The sequence below is a fragment of the Gossypium raimondii genome, chromosome 7, assembly GCF_025698545.1.
Source record: "Gossypium raimondii isolate GPD5lz chromosome 7, ASM2569854v1, whole genome shotgun sequence".
In the NCBI taxonomy this organism is placed as follows: domain Eukaryota; kingdom Viridiplantae; phylum Streptophyta; class Magnoliopsida; order Malvales; family Malvaceae; genus Gossypium; species Gossypium raimondii.
The window spans coordinates 23,297,847-23,311,666 of NC_068571.1; the positions used below are offsets into that span (position 1 = coordinate 23,297,847).

At 35.1% G+C, this 13,820-nt stretch overlaps 1 non-coding gene across 1 annotated transcript; it reads left to right on the forward strand.

Annotated features, from left to right (window-relative positions):
* The first annotated feature begins 2,933 nt into the window (after positions 1-2,933).
* LOC128042766 (small nucleolar RNA R71) lies at positions 2,934-3,040 on the forward strand. The gene has a single exon (XR_008198278.1). It is a non-coding gene; the product is annotated as a small nucleolar RNA R71 (small nucleolar RNA).
* Positions 3,041-13,820: the final 10,780 nt, after the last annotated feature.

The window sequence follows — 13,820 nt, forward strand, 5'->3', positions numbered from 1 at the left end:
GAGAAATCCTTAATAAACCTTCGGTCAAAATCGGCATGGCCTAAGAAACTTCTGAATCCTTTCACATTAATTGGGGCCAGTAATCTTTCAATTACGTCCACCTTTGCTTTGTCAACTTCAATTCCTTTCTTTGAGATATTGTTACCTAGGACAATTCCTCATTGACCATAAAATGGCATTTTCCCAATTAAGGACAAGATTTGTCTTTTTGCATCTCTTCAGTACCTTAGCTAAATTACTCAAACAGATATCATAAGTGTTACCAAAAACAAAAAAATCATCCATGAAAACCTCGACGAAATTTTCGACCATATCAGGAAATATTGCCATCATGTATCATTGAAAAGTTGCAGGTGCATTGCATAAACCAAAAGCCATTCGCCTAAAAGCGAACGTACCATACAGATAAGTAAAGGTTGTTTTATGTTGGTCGTCCAGGGCTATAACTATTTGGTTATATCCCGAATAGCCATTTAGAAAACAATAGAATACATTACCTGCCAGTCGATCTAACATCTGATACATAAAAGGCAACAGAAAGTGGTCCTTCCGAGTGGCTTTGTTCAGCTTTCTGTAATCAATACAGATTCTCCAACCGATAACAATTCTCGTTGGAATTAACTCGTTATGCTCATTTTGAACAATCGTGATTCCACCTTTTTTCGGCACACACTGCACCAGACTTACCCACGAACTATTTGAAATAGGATAGATGATTCCTTCATCTAACCATTTAAGCACTTCCTTTCTCACAACTTCTTTCAAAATAGGATTGAGTCTCCTTTGCCCATCAATCCGAGCTCTTTCACCTTCTTCTAAAATGATTTTATGCATGTAAAAAGAAGGGCTTATACCTCTAATGTCACCTATGGTCCAACAAATTACTTTCTTAAATTTATTTAGAACAACAATTAGTTGCTCCTCTTGATCTTTTTTCAGATCCGCTAAAATAATCACAGGAAAAGTAGAACAATCACCTAAATACACGTATTTCAAATGGGAAGGAAGTACCTTTAGTTCGAGTTTAGGTGGTTCTTCGATTGACAACTTGGGTTGTACAAATTTTCTGACTTCCAACTCCAACAGTTCAAACTATGTGGATTGAATAAAATTTCTTAGATTGGCTTCCATCAAAGCCATGTTTTCTTCACCTTCTTCATCCTCCAAAGGGTCAGATCTAAAGCTCTCTCCAATGGATCTTCTTCAAAATTATTTTCCAAAGAAACCAAGGTTTCTATCTTTTCCATAACTGAACACTCCTCTACCGAATCAGGAAATTTCATTACTTTAAGAATGTTAAAGGTTACCTAATCGTCTTGAACTCACATGGTGAGTTCACCTTTCTGCACATCAATTAACATTCTTCTCGTGGCTAGGAAAGGTCTCCCAAGGATAATCAACACTTCCTTATCTGCTTTAAAATCTAAAATAATAAAATCAGGAGGAAAAATAAATTTATCAACTCTTACCAAAACATTCTTGATCTTTCCTTCGGGATATGCTAAAGATCGATCTGCTAGCTGAAGCACCATAGTTGTAGATCTTACTTCACCTATTCCTACCATCTTGAAAATAAACTTAGGCATGAAGTTGATACTCACTCCTAAGTCACAGAAAGCTTTACCACAGTAAGATTCACCAATGTTACAAGGTATAGTAAAGCTTCCGGAGTCTTTCAATTTCGGTGGTAGTTTGTTTTGCACGAACGCACTGCATTCCTTTGTCAAAGCAACAGTCTCATACTCACCCAGTCATTTTTTCTTGGACAGAATATCTCTCATAAACTTCACATAATTTGGCATTTGTTTTAAAGTCTCCACCAATGGAATATTGATGTGTAACTGCTTCAGAACATCCAAAAACTTCTTGAATTGCACCTCTTGTTTCTGCTTTTGTTGCTGTAATCTTTGCAGATATGGAAGTGATGGAACTTTCGATTGAACCGGACAACTTTTTTGAGTAGGTAAATCTGCATCCAAGAAGATGTTAAAATATCTGAATTCACTAGGTCAGGGTTTACCTTGTCAGACTTTGCAGATTCTGATTCCTTTGGTTTAGGAACTTCAATAGCTGGTTGACTCTCCTCCTTTTCAACATGCTCATCATCGACATCAATTAATCAGGGTTCCAGAGTCTTTCCACTTCGCAATGCCACTGCCTTGATATGTTCTTTACCTAAATTTCTTGGATTCTCAGTATCGCTCGGTAAGGTTCCTTGCGGTCTATTACGAAGCTCCATAGCCAACTAACCCATTTGGTTTTCCAAATTTTTCAGTGTTGCTGCTTGGCTTTGGATCAAAGCGTCATTCTTTGCCATGTACACTTTCAACAAGTTCTCCAAACTGTTTGATGCCTCAGCTTGAGATGGTTTTGGAGCTTGTTGATTAAACCCTTGAGATTGGTTGCGTCTTTGCTATAATAAGTTATTGTTCGGTCCATTTCCTTGGTTGCTCCAAGAAAAGTTAGGATGATTACGCCATGAAAGATTGTAGAAGTTGGACTAGGGTCCTTGTCCACTCCTATTTTGATATTGGTTCCCCACATAGTACATTGGCTTGGGATCTGATGGACAATTCTCACAATATTGACCTTCCCATTAGTACACATAGGAAACTACTTCAAACGGACTTGGTGACTGAGCTGCAAAACTATTAGTACTATTAGCGGTTAACTGTTTTAACATAGAGGAAATAGATGATACCTGAGCCGATAACGAAGTGAGAGAGTCAACTTCATGAGCTCCAGCTGCTCATCTTCCTGAAGCTGTTCGATTTTTTTGCCATTAATAGTTATGACTCGTAATCCTCTCGATGATTTCATAAACCTCATTATAAGACTTAGACAAAATTGCACCATTCCCGGAAGCATCTACCATCAATCTTGTATGTGCATTGAGACCATTATAGAATGTCTCCAACTGAATACAGTGAGGAATCCCATGATGAGGACACTTACGAAGTAACTCCTTGAATCACTCCCAAGCCTCATACAAAGACTCGTCATCTAGTTGCTGGAAAATTGTGATCTCGTTCCTCAACTTAGAATTTTTTCTACGTGGGAAATACTTAACCAAAAATATCTATGCTAATTCTTGCCATGTAGATATAGAACTTGGTGGCAATGAATTGAGCCATGCTCGTGCTTGATCTCGCAACGAGTTTGGAAACAACTTCAACCTCAATGCGTCTTCAGTCACACCGGCTACCTTGAATGAATCACTCAGCTCCATAAACAATCGAAGTTGGAGATGTGGATCTTCCGTAGGCATACCACTAAATTGGCCCACCGTTTGTAGCATTTGAAACATCACTGGTTTCAATTCAAACTGGGTTGCCTCAATATCTGGCCTTTTAATTCCTAGGTTTAACTCGCTAAAAAGTGGCACAGCATATTGTTTGATGCATCAATCCCTATCATTGGCAATGAGGATGGGATTTCGTACATAATCAACTTCATTACCTTAGTCTTGATTCTGATTTCCATGGTTCATCTCGACTTGTCTTTGACCTGTTCATTCACGTCTTCTTTGTTTGAAAGTTTGCTCAATTTCAGGGTCTACAGGGAGTGAATTGATAATTCGATCTATGCTCATAAACACCTAAGAAGAAATTCACAAAAATTAAAAAGAATAAGTTAGTAATGTTAGAAATAAATCAAATTGAAAATAACTAATTTCACGAAAAAAAATGGCTATGGCAACAGTTGAAAATCCCCGACAACGGCGCCAAAAACTTGTAATGCTAGGGTTTGTGCAAGTGTACAAAGTCGTTATCAAGTAATAAGTAAGTATCGAGTTATCGTCTCCACAGGGACTATATTTGTGCTAAGTCATTTAATTTGTAAAATTATATTAACAATTTGGTAAATAAATACACAATATAGTTGAGAAGTGGTGATTAAAATATATTAAACTAAATGCAATGATCCCTAATGCAAATTATCCTAAGTATGCAAACTATATGAATGAAATAGATTTTAGTAAAACTAAACACAATTTGAAACAATTATAACATAAATAAACTAGGACAATTACTTTAATTAAACTTAATTTATTATCATCATGCTTAATAAAATTCAGAAAAACATTCATGGCAACTCGATCTTTCATGAGTTTGGAAACCAAATTAGGTTCTTTCAGAATCCTTTACTTAGTAAATATGCATTTTATTGATCCTTATTTACTAAAGTTTTCTCAGCATTCATGTGAGGTAACAGGGACGTGTTAGGTTTGAAACAATTTAATCACACAAATCTAAAAACTATGTAGATAGCAGAGCTTGGTTAGGGTTGTTATGCAACCTACAATTTAAACGGGTTAGGATCTAAATTGAGCATGCACATTTCAATTATGCGTCCATTAGCCGCCATTTGTTTAGGATCGCTCAGCTAATTCAGGTGCATTTCAATCACGTATGAACGAAATATAGACTTGATTTTAATTGAAAACATGATCGATTGAGGCACAAACATTATAAGCATGAATCAAATAAATATTATTTAATCAAAATAATCATCCTACCTTAAATATTGTTGTAAAAAAGAACAAAGAACATATAGCAAAAATCTTTAAATTAAATTTAAAGAAAAGAAAGAATAAACCTAATTCAGAGTGGCTGTCACCCAATACTCTGACTGACGAGACTCCTTCGCTTCTTTGCGTTGCTTCTTTATTGACGGTTCTCCAAGGGTGAGAGCTAAGAGATGATGATAGGCGTGAGAGCTAAGAGAGTTGAGAGAGAGGATGAGAGATGAGAGGGATGATGAGATGACGGATGAGGGATAATGTGAGAAATGAGCTCTTATTTATAGGTGAAGCAACGGAACTAGTTTGCTAAAAATGGGAGTGTCCATCCTTTGAAACCTCCTCCAAGAGTGGCTAGCCATGAATTAAGGAAATGTGGCTGATTTTTCCTTGATTTTTGGTCAATTTGAATGCCACAACAACTCGGGACTAAGACTCGGTCTCCAACAAATCTTCAGGTAAATCTCTAATTTCTTCAACTCTTCAAGGGCCTTGTATAATTAAACCAAAAATTGGTTTATAATCAGCCATGTGCAGCCAAAAATTGGGTTGACTTGGTCCCCACTTTGGACGGTTTTGCAATTAGAAGAAAACTCTCAGACCTGTCAAAAATAACTGATAGTTTAGAGGACCAAATGAATTAATTTAACCACTTTAACTAATCAATTTACTTAATTAATTAAACCCACTTTTATTAATGAAATATTTAAAATGAATTTTAAAATATAACATTATATTTTATTATTTAATTTAATCATGCATGGCCCACTTCGTAGCTTAAAAATAAAATATGTTTAAATTAATATAAAATAAGCCATTTTATGCATGAAAACTATATAATAAAACATAAAATCACATTTTAATAATTTCTATGTCCTAGTTTCATATTTTCACATATTTCATTAATTTATCAAACAATTACTTGGTTTTAACAACAATTTGAAGTAAAAAGGTGATGAATTATATAGGAAAAATCCTATATATTTTTCCGTTTACACACCCCCAAACTTAAATTATTGCTCGTCTTGAGTAATATTCATGCACAGCACAAGGTCTTGCTAAGGAAAATTTTGCTAAGAGTGTAAGTAGCATCAATCTTCATCACATAATCATGCATCAACAAATTCATGCTCATAGATCTTCTTTATTAACAAGTAACTCTTATACAAACATTTTGAAAATTTTATTCGAAGTTTCAAGATATGCCAACATGAATCATAGTTTGCATGTATGTCACAACCATACATAATATTCTTCATTCAAAACAATTTATCATCAATCAAGCAAACAATCATAAGGCTTATTTATGATCTTTATATGTTGTACTTAATACTTCGTCTCCACTAATGTAAGTGACATAATCATCAAATAAATAGGTCTTTTATAAGGTTGTAATGAGGCTTGGTTAAAGGTAGGGATTTTAAGAGATGGCACATTTTGGTTTCAAAAATCTTAACCTTTAACTTGTCTTGGATTTCTCGAAATTCAACCTTTTTCTTCAAGTGAACCTTTGGAACACCCCCAAACTTATTTTGAACTCAACCTCATACATTTTTCCTTTCTGAAGACTAGACAAACTTTTCTTCTCTCTTTCTTTGTCTTTGTGATTGTTTTTTTTAAGCATGAGCACATGCATCTTTATGAAAATTTCCTCAAATGTTGATTCCCAAGACACTTAAGTTAAAATAGGTGCACAAAATTAGGATAATTTTAAAAAGATGGTAACCGACTTATAATGTAGGTTCATTTCAAAAACAAGCCTTAAAGCTCAAAATTGTAGTTTCAAGGGTCTAATATCATAAGGTAGGCTTGACAAGGCTCAAAAGGTCCAAAAAACAATGGTGCCTATGTCATTTTAGATTTTTATGTCCCCTAGGATTTCGCCTCAAGAATGTTACTAAGTCAATTATAAAGATATAAACCTTCATGCATGTCTAATCTCAAGAGAAACTAAGTTTTCATGGAAAACATTACCTAAGACTAAGATCATAAAACATTCCATTTTTCATGATAACATACAATCACTTAGATAAAATCATCATTCATACTTGCATACAAGCTATCTTATTAAAAATAATTTCTCTAAACATTCATTTATTAAAACATACTTATGAAAGAAATGATTGAAACATACTTGAAAATTTTAAAATTTGAGCAATTTATTTGCCTTAACCCCCTTTTAGAAAGAATCAAGGTCCTCATTGCAAGAATAAAGTAATGAATGAAAACTGAACACCAAGTAGGGTTGTAAAGAAAGAGAGGTGAGTCATTAAGACTTCTTAAATACCAAGTCTTTCCTTGTGATGCCCCGAAATTTGGTCCTAGAAGTATTGGGCCTTGAGCAAGGGAACGGTTAGGAAACTGTGCATAAAAGTTAATGTGTGCTAGGAAATGACACAATTTAATGTCTGCTCAAGTTCTTAAGGGTCCTGTGAGGAGTTGGAAAAGTCCTGGGTTCAAACCAGGGCTTTAGCGAAAATTTTGGTTTTAAGTGGATAAAACCCTGTATGTAAGTAAGTAGGCTTTAAGAATATTGTTGGAGAAATCATGACGCAAGAAGGGTTGATGATCCAGTGGTAGTGGCATCATTATGGTGGCAAGGAGATCTTGATTTCCAATCGCATGGGATGTAAAGGGATTTTATTTTATTTCCATGAGGTGAGAGAGAGGTAGAGTTGGATTAAAACTCTCCTGGGGTGGTGGTTGACTTGGTCTTGGATAAAGTTGTTGGGGAGTTTGAATTGGTCCTTTGAGGGATTTATGGATTGTTTTTAGGAGGGTTTTGGGGTATTTGGATAAGGGGGTTATTGGTTGGGGATTTTGGGGAGAAAAAGAAGGAATTTGGTGTGTAATGGGTGTATTGTGCCGAATTTGAGTGGGAACTACTCAGAATTTCGGGATTGGGAGTTTGAGTGCACTATTTTGGGTTGGGGTAAGTGACCATTTGGGGAATTTCCCTTTACTGTCGAATATATCATTCTCTTTTCCCCCTATTCTTTTGCGGTTTTGGTCTGTCGATTTTCTTCTTCCTTTCTTGCTGAACCTTTTCTGTTTCTCTCATCTCTCTATTTTTTCCGTCGGCTTTTAGTTAATGATTTTCTTTATCAGTTGTTTTTTATCTCTCCTCCCCTCCAGTGTCTTGATTCTGTTACCGATTTATATTTTCTTCTTTGGTCAGTTCCGGTTTGGGAGTGGCTTTAGTAAACGGTGAGTTACTAGATTTCTTCTTGTTTTTTTCTCTATTCCTTTGATATGTTCAAACTTCTTTCTTAAACGTATGCTCTTTTCTTTTATGTACTCTGTTGGCCGATTCTCTTCCCCCTAGGCTTGGTAGTGCCTTCGGTTCATAGAGTTCCACGAGGAGTACAAACCATTCGCCCATCTCGAGATTAAAGGTAAAGTTGAAGGCTTGTAATTTCTCAAGTGGTTGGCTGAATGTTACTTTCCCCTTTTTGAGGGAAAGGGTTGCGTGTAATTCCTCTAGACTAATGTGTGCTAAACCATGATTTTAAACCACCATAGTTGATAGGTTGTATTTGTAATGCAGTTAATCGTGAAAGAGGAGTGTGATCAATTCTAGCCTGTGATCTAAGGGAAATAAACTGATTAGCGATCAGTCAAGGTAAGTATGGATTGTCGTTTTGGGCTTGGACAGTTATTAACCTTATTGGTTGTAAATCTGATATGATATTTTGGTTGATTATAGGATTCGGAGAGCGTGGATCTTAGCTAGTTTCGCGAACAGGTGTGTAATTGTATGCTATGGTTGATAATCGGCTGAAAAGCCAAAAAGGATGTGTTGTTTACACTGCTATGACTGTAGATCGGCAAAATGCCGAAAAGCCAGAAATATGGCATATGATACTACACGAGCGTGCGATCGTACGTGTGGGGAACCGAGCCCACGAACATGGGCATTAGTCTGTAGAGACCATAACGAGCGCTCTTGTGATTTTGGGTTGTTCTGGGCCTCGTTGGGCCGAAATGGGCCGGGTTTGCCCAGTAGGCTTGAAGGCCCACACGGATAAAGTGTGTGTGATGTGGTAAGTCTTGTTTGGATTGTGACACTCGCATAGCTGTGGCTATTTATGGGCTAATTGGACCACATAAGCGTGTGGGCCCACTTAGGCTGAATTATGGGTCTTAGGCCCATTTACACCATTGTGACTATTTAGGTTACTTAAGTTGCTCAAGGTGATGGTGGACCTTCTGTTGGGTCACCGAGACCCCCGATTTGTAAAATTATCGAAATACCCCTGACTTGAAAAAATTATTGAAATACCCCAAATTTGCAAAATTACTAAAATACGCCTGATTTGCAAAATTATCCTGATTTGGAAAAATTATTAAAATAGCCCCAGTTTGTAAAATTACCGAAATACCCCTAATTTGCAAAATTATCAAAATACCCCCGATTTGTAAAATTATCGAAATATCCCCGATTTGCAAAAAATTACTGAAATACCCTCGATTTGTAAAAATTACTGAAATACCCTCAGTTTTCAAAATTATTGAAATACCCTCGATTTGCAAAATATTCAAAATACCCTCGATTTGTAAAAATTACTAAAATACCCCCAGTTTGCAAAATTATCGAAATACCTTCGATATGTAAAAATTATCAAAATACCCTCGATTTGTGAAATGATTAAAATACCCTCAGTTTGTGAAATGATTAAAATATCTCTTTGATCTTTCTTTGCACATTTTGGAATTCTCATAGGAAAATAACCTCAGCTCTTCCAACTCATCAAGTTGTAACATCCTTCTCTCATCGGCTTGCTTAAGATCAAAATTTAACTGCTTCAAAGCCCAGTGAGCTTTATTCTCCTATTCTAATGGCAAATGACATGCCTTTCCAAAGACTAACCGATATGGAGTCATTCCTAACAGAGTCTTGAATGTTGTTCGATAGGCCCATAATGCATCATCGAGCCTTTGAGACCAATCTTTTATGTTAGGGCGTAGTACCTTTTCAAGGATACCTTTGATTTCACGGTTCACGCTTTCAACTTGTCCATTAGAATGGGGGTGATAGGTAGTAGCAATCTTGTTCTTCACATCATACTTGTTAAGCAAACACTTAAGCCATTTTTTCACAAGGTGAGAACCTTCATCACTAATAATAGCTATTGGTGTCCCAAGTCGTGTAAACACATGCGTATGTAGGAATGGCATGACTACCTTAGCATCATTTGTAGGGTATGCTTAGCTTCAACCCACTTTGATACATAGTCCACAGCAACTAAGATGTATTTGTCCCCATATGAAGAAGGAAATGGGCCTAAAAAGTAAATGCTCCATAAGTCGAACAATTTAATCTCCAAAATGTTTGTCAATGGCATCTCATTCCTCCTTGATATATTTTCGGTTCTTTGGAACTTATCACAGTTCTTCACATAAGCGTAAGCATCTTTAAGTAGTGTAGGCCAAAAGAAACCTGCTTGCAAAATCTTTGCTGCAGTACGTGAACGACCAAAGTGTCCCCCACTTGGATATGAATGGCAATGATATAAGATCTCAGCAATCTCACTTTCAGCTACACACTATTTAAACAAAAACGGATCCTCCCAAAAATAATGCCGACTATCATGAAGGAATTTCTTCCTTTGTTGGTATGTCTTTTCTCGAGGAATTATTCCACATGCAAGATAATTGGATAAATCAGCACACCAGGGTATTTCATGAATTTGACTTACCTCAAATAAGTGCTCATCTTGGAAATTCTCATTGATAGGCACACCAGACTGGGTTACCTTATCTTGCTCTAACCTCGACAGATGATCAGCTACTTGATTTCCAACACCTTTTCTGTCTTGGATCTCAAGATCAAATTCTTGGAGTAAAAGTATCTAACGAATTAGCCTTAGTTTGGCATCTTTCTTCATAAGCAAGTATTTAATGGCCGCATGGTCAGTAAATACTGTAACTTTGGTACCTATAAGATATGAACGGAATTTTTCAAAAGCAAAAACTATAGCAAATGGAGTTGGGCTCCCGTCAAGGTTCTACTTGCATAGTAAATGGAGTGGAATACTTTATTTCTACTTTGACCCATCACAACTCTAACAACATAATCACTTGCATCGCACATCAACTCAAAAGGTGAGTTCCAATCAGGTGTAACGATTATTGGGGCTGTAATTAACTGATTCTTTAGATCTTCAATGTAACACCCCTTACCCAAGACCGGTTTCGGAGTCTAGCACGAGGCGTTACTTGACTTAACTTACTAGATCGGAGCATAAATATTTGCTTTTAAAAATTAATTCGAACACGTTCGATTAATATGTCCTTAAAAAGGACCCTCGAGACCCTAAAACATTCAATAGAAATGGTTTGAGTCTAAACTGGGAACATTAAAATTTTTCCGAATACTTAAACAAATCAAAATAATTTATTTCACTATTTGCAATAAAAATGTCCACTAGTGTAACAGTTACTAATGTAATTATAACTCGAGTTAAGAAACTTGAAATTTAGATCTGTAAATTTTCCTTGAAACTAGACTCATATATCTTCTTATCATAAAATTTCTAGAGTTTTTGGGTTAGCCAAATAGTACAGTTTATTCGTTACAATCTCCCCTATTTCATTGTCTGACAGTTCTGACCTCTATTCACTAAAAACCAATTATCTCATTGTACTGGCTTTATATGGTGCTTCTTCTTGTTTCTATTGAAAATAGACTCACTAAGGAAACTATAAATATAGATTATGACTCATAATAATTTCTATAGAAATTTTAATGATTTTCTAAAGTCAGAACAGGGGACAACAAAAACCATTCTGACCGTGTCTCACTAATATTCAAATATTTCAAAATATAAAATTTCTTTGCCAACACCATTTCTTTAATATGAAAATAGACCCAATAAGCTTTAATTATACATCTGATTCACTCTCTAATTCCATTTCTACTATCCTTGGTGATTTTTCAAACTCACGTCAATGCTGCTGTCGAAAAACTGCTCCATTGCAAATTTTTACCTTTTTATAATTTCTTTGTTTTAACTATCATTTAGGCATACATAACACCAAAACATGCTCTTAAATAGCCATTTCAATAGATAAACATTATCGAGTGCTTACATGCCATTCATTAGCCATATCATAAGGACACACACACAAAATGACTAAGTCCCTATACATGCCATAACTTAAAAAGTTTCGAACCACAAAATACTGAGATGGTCTGTTGATAATGTGAAACAATCTCCGATGCCCTTACGATCCCTGAATTGGCTTGGGGATACTAAAAAAATGAAAATAAAGGGAGTAAGCGTAAAGCTTAATAAGTTTTCAAGCAAATAAATAACAAAATTTATCATAAATAATTATACTCATAAATCATCATCAAGTATCATGGTCTTTGCTTCTTCTTTACTTACTCTCTTACTTGTTTACTTACTTGCTTACTTAAATAACTCATGATTACAAATTCTCCTCCCTTACTGAAATTTCTTTCTCAACTGATAACTGAAATATTCTTAACCCATATAACTCACCTGAATCTATTTATTATGCTTTTACCTGAACTTTCATATAACAAAGTCTACTTACTAGCCCGTTGAACCACTTGGAATATTAAGGACACTCGGGTCTCCTGTCTGATAATAACATGCGAAAGTGGAATGAAGAAAATGTGCAACTATACACAACCGTAACAAGTAAAAAAGTGACAAGTAAATGTCGAGTTATCGTACCCACAGGGACTGTAAAAAGGAATATTTATGAAATTAATGTTAAAACACTTTGGTGATGGAAAATATTGTAGTTTAAAGATGATTAAAAACTAAGGGTTAAAAACTAAGTAAAAAAATTAAAAATAAAAAGGTTCTAATGCACGATTTCAAATAAAGTTTAATAAAGATGAGATAATTGTTTTGGATTAATTACATTCATTTAACTTATAATTATTAAACTTATGTTTATACTGCTACGAACAAATTCACGGCAACTCAGTAATTTGCTAACTACTGCTCATACATACTTCTTAAATTAATCAATCTCTTAAACATTTCTAATGTCAATCCAAGCGATTAATTAATCTTCACAAGCATATAAAGGTAATAGAGTATTTATACCTTGAAACAGTTTAATCACAATAATCTTGCAAGTTATGCAAGGCATATGTATCACCAAATACAATGCTAAATTAACTTTAGCTACCTTAGAAGAATAAACATGCACTGATTAAGTATTGTGTGGATTAATTAAAATTTCAATACAATTTAATAATTAATTCATTAGTTATCTAAAAATTAATATTGCAAGAATAACTTAGACATAATTTTACTTAATCAAGCATCTTACTGGGGCCTATAACAGTACAAACACAATTTCAATAATTCAAGCAGGCAAAATATAATCAACCCAACACGGATTAAATTCAAGCTAGATTGATTAAAATAAACATTTCAATAGAATAAATATTCATAAACATGTTTGTCAAAACAACTACGAAATTTAAAGAGATAGGGAACCAGAAGTAAATCCGGTGTTTCTCTGTGGCTTGACTGATTTCTCCGTTCTTCGTTCTCCATTGTCCTCGGCTATCAAGGACCTCTTTCCGAAGAGAAGAAATCAGCACTTGAATAAAAGGGAAAATGGGAAGGGAAAGTTGAGAGAAAGTGAGAAAGAATAAAAGAGAATGAGAGTGTGAGGGTTGAGTTGAATGATCAGTAAGGGGTGAATTTTATAGCTGATTGTGGCTGCTAAAAATATCAAATTCCATCAGCCAAAGAGACCCCCCTTGGCCGGCAACACACATGGCAAAGTTGAGAGATTCAACTTTGCTAAAAATAGCCTAGGGCAAATCCATAAAGCCACATTTTTTGGAGGGGTTTGAATGCAAGGTTAAAAGTTCTACAAGGGCTTCTTTGCAAGCTTATTTAGTCAACTAAAATTCTGATTCAATCAGTATATGGACGGTTCTGGGCAGCCCAGTTGGTGCCTGGTTCGGTTTACTTAGATTCGGTTCAACCGATACGGTTCAACTAGACCATTTTTTCCATAATTAATTAATAATAATTTATTTAGCCCAAATTAAATTGGGAATAAATTAAAATTAATTATATTATGAATTAACACACATTTATGGACCATCTTAGGCTGGAAATTAATTTACCTCGATGCTTCAAATTGCTTCTCGGTTTTATTCTTCGAGCATTGTCTACCGAGTCAATTTTTGCCCTTTGTGCGAATCTGTCGAAAATAGTCAAAATTAATCAAAATTAACTACAAAATTAATTAAAATTCATCATGTTCATATTTTTAACATAATTTAATTATTTTA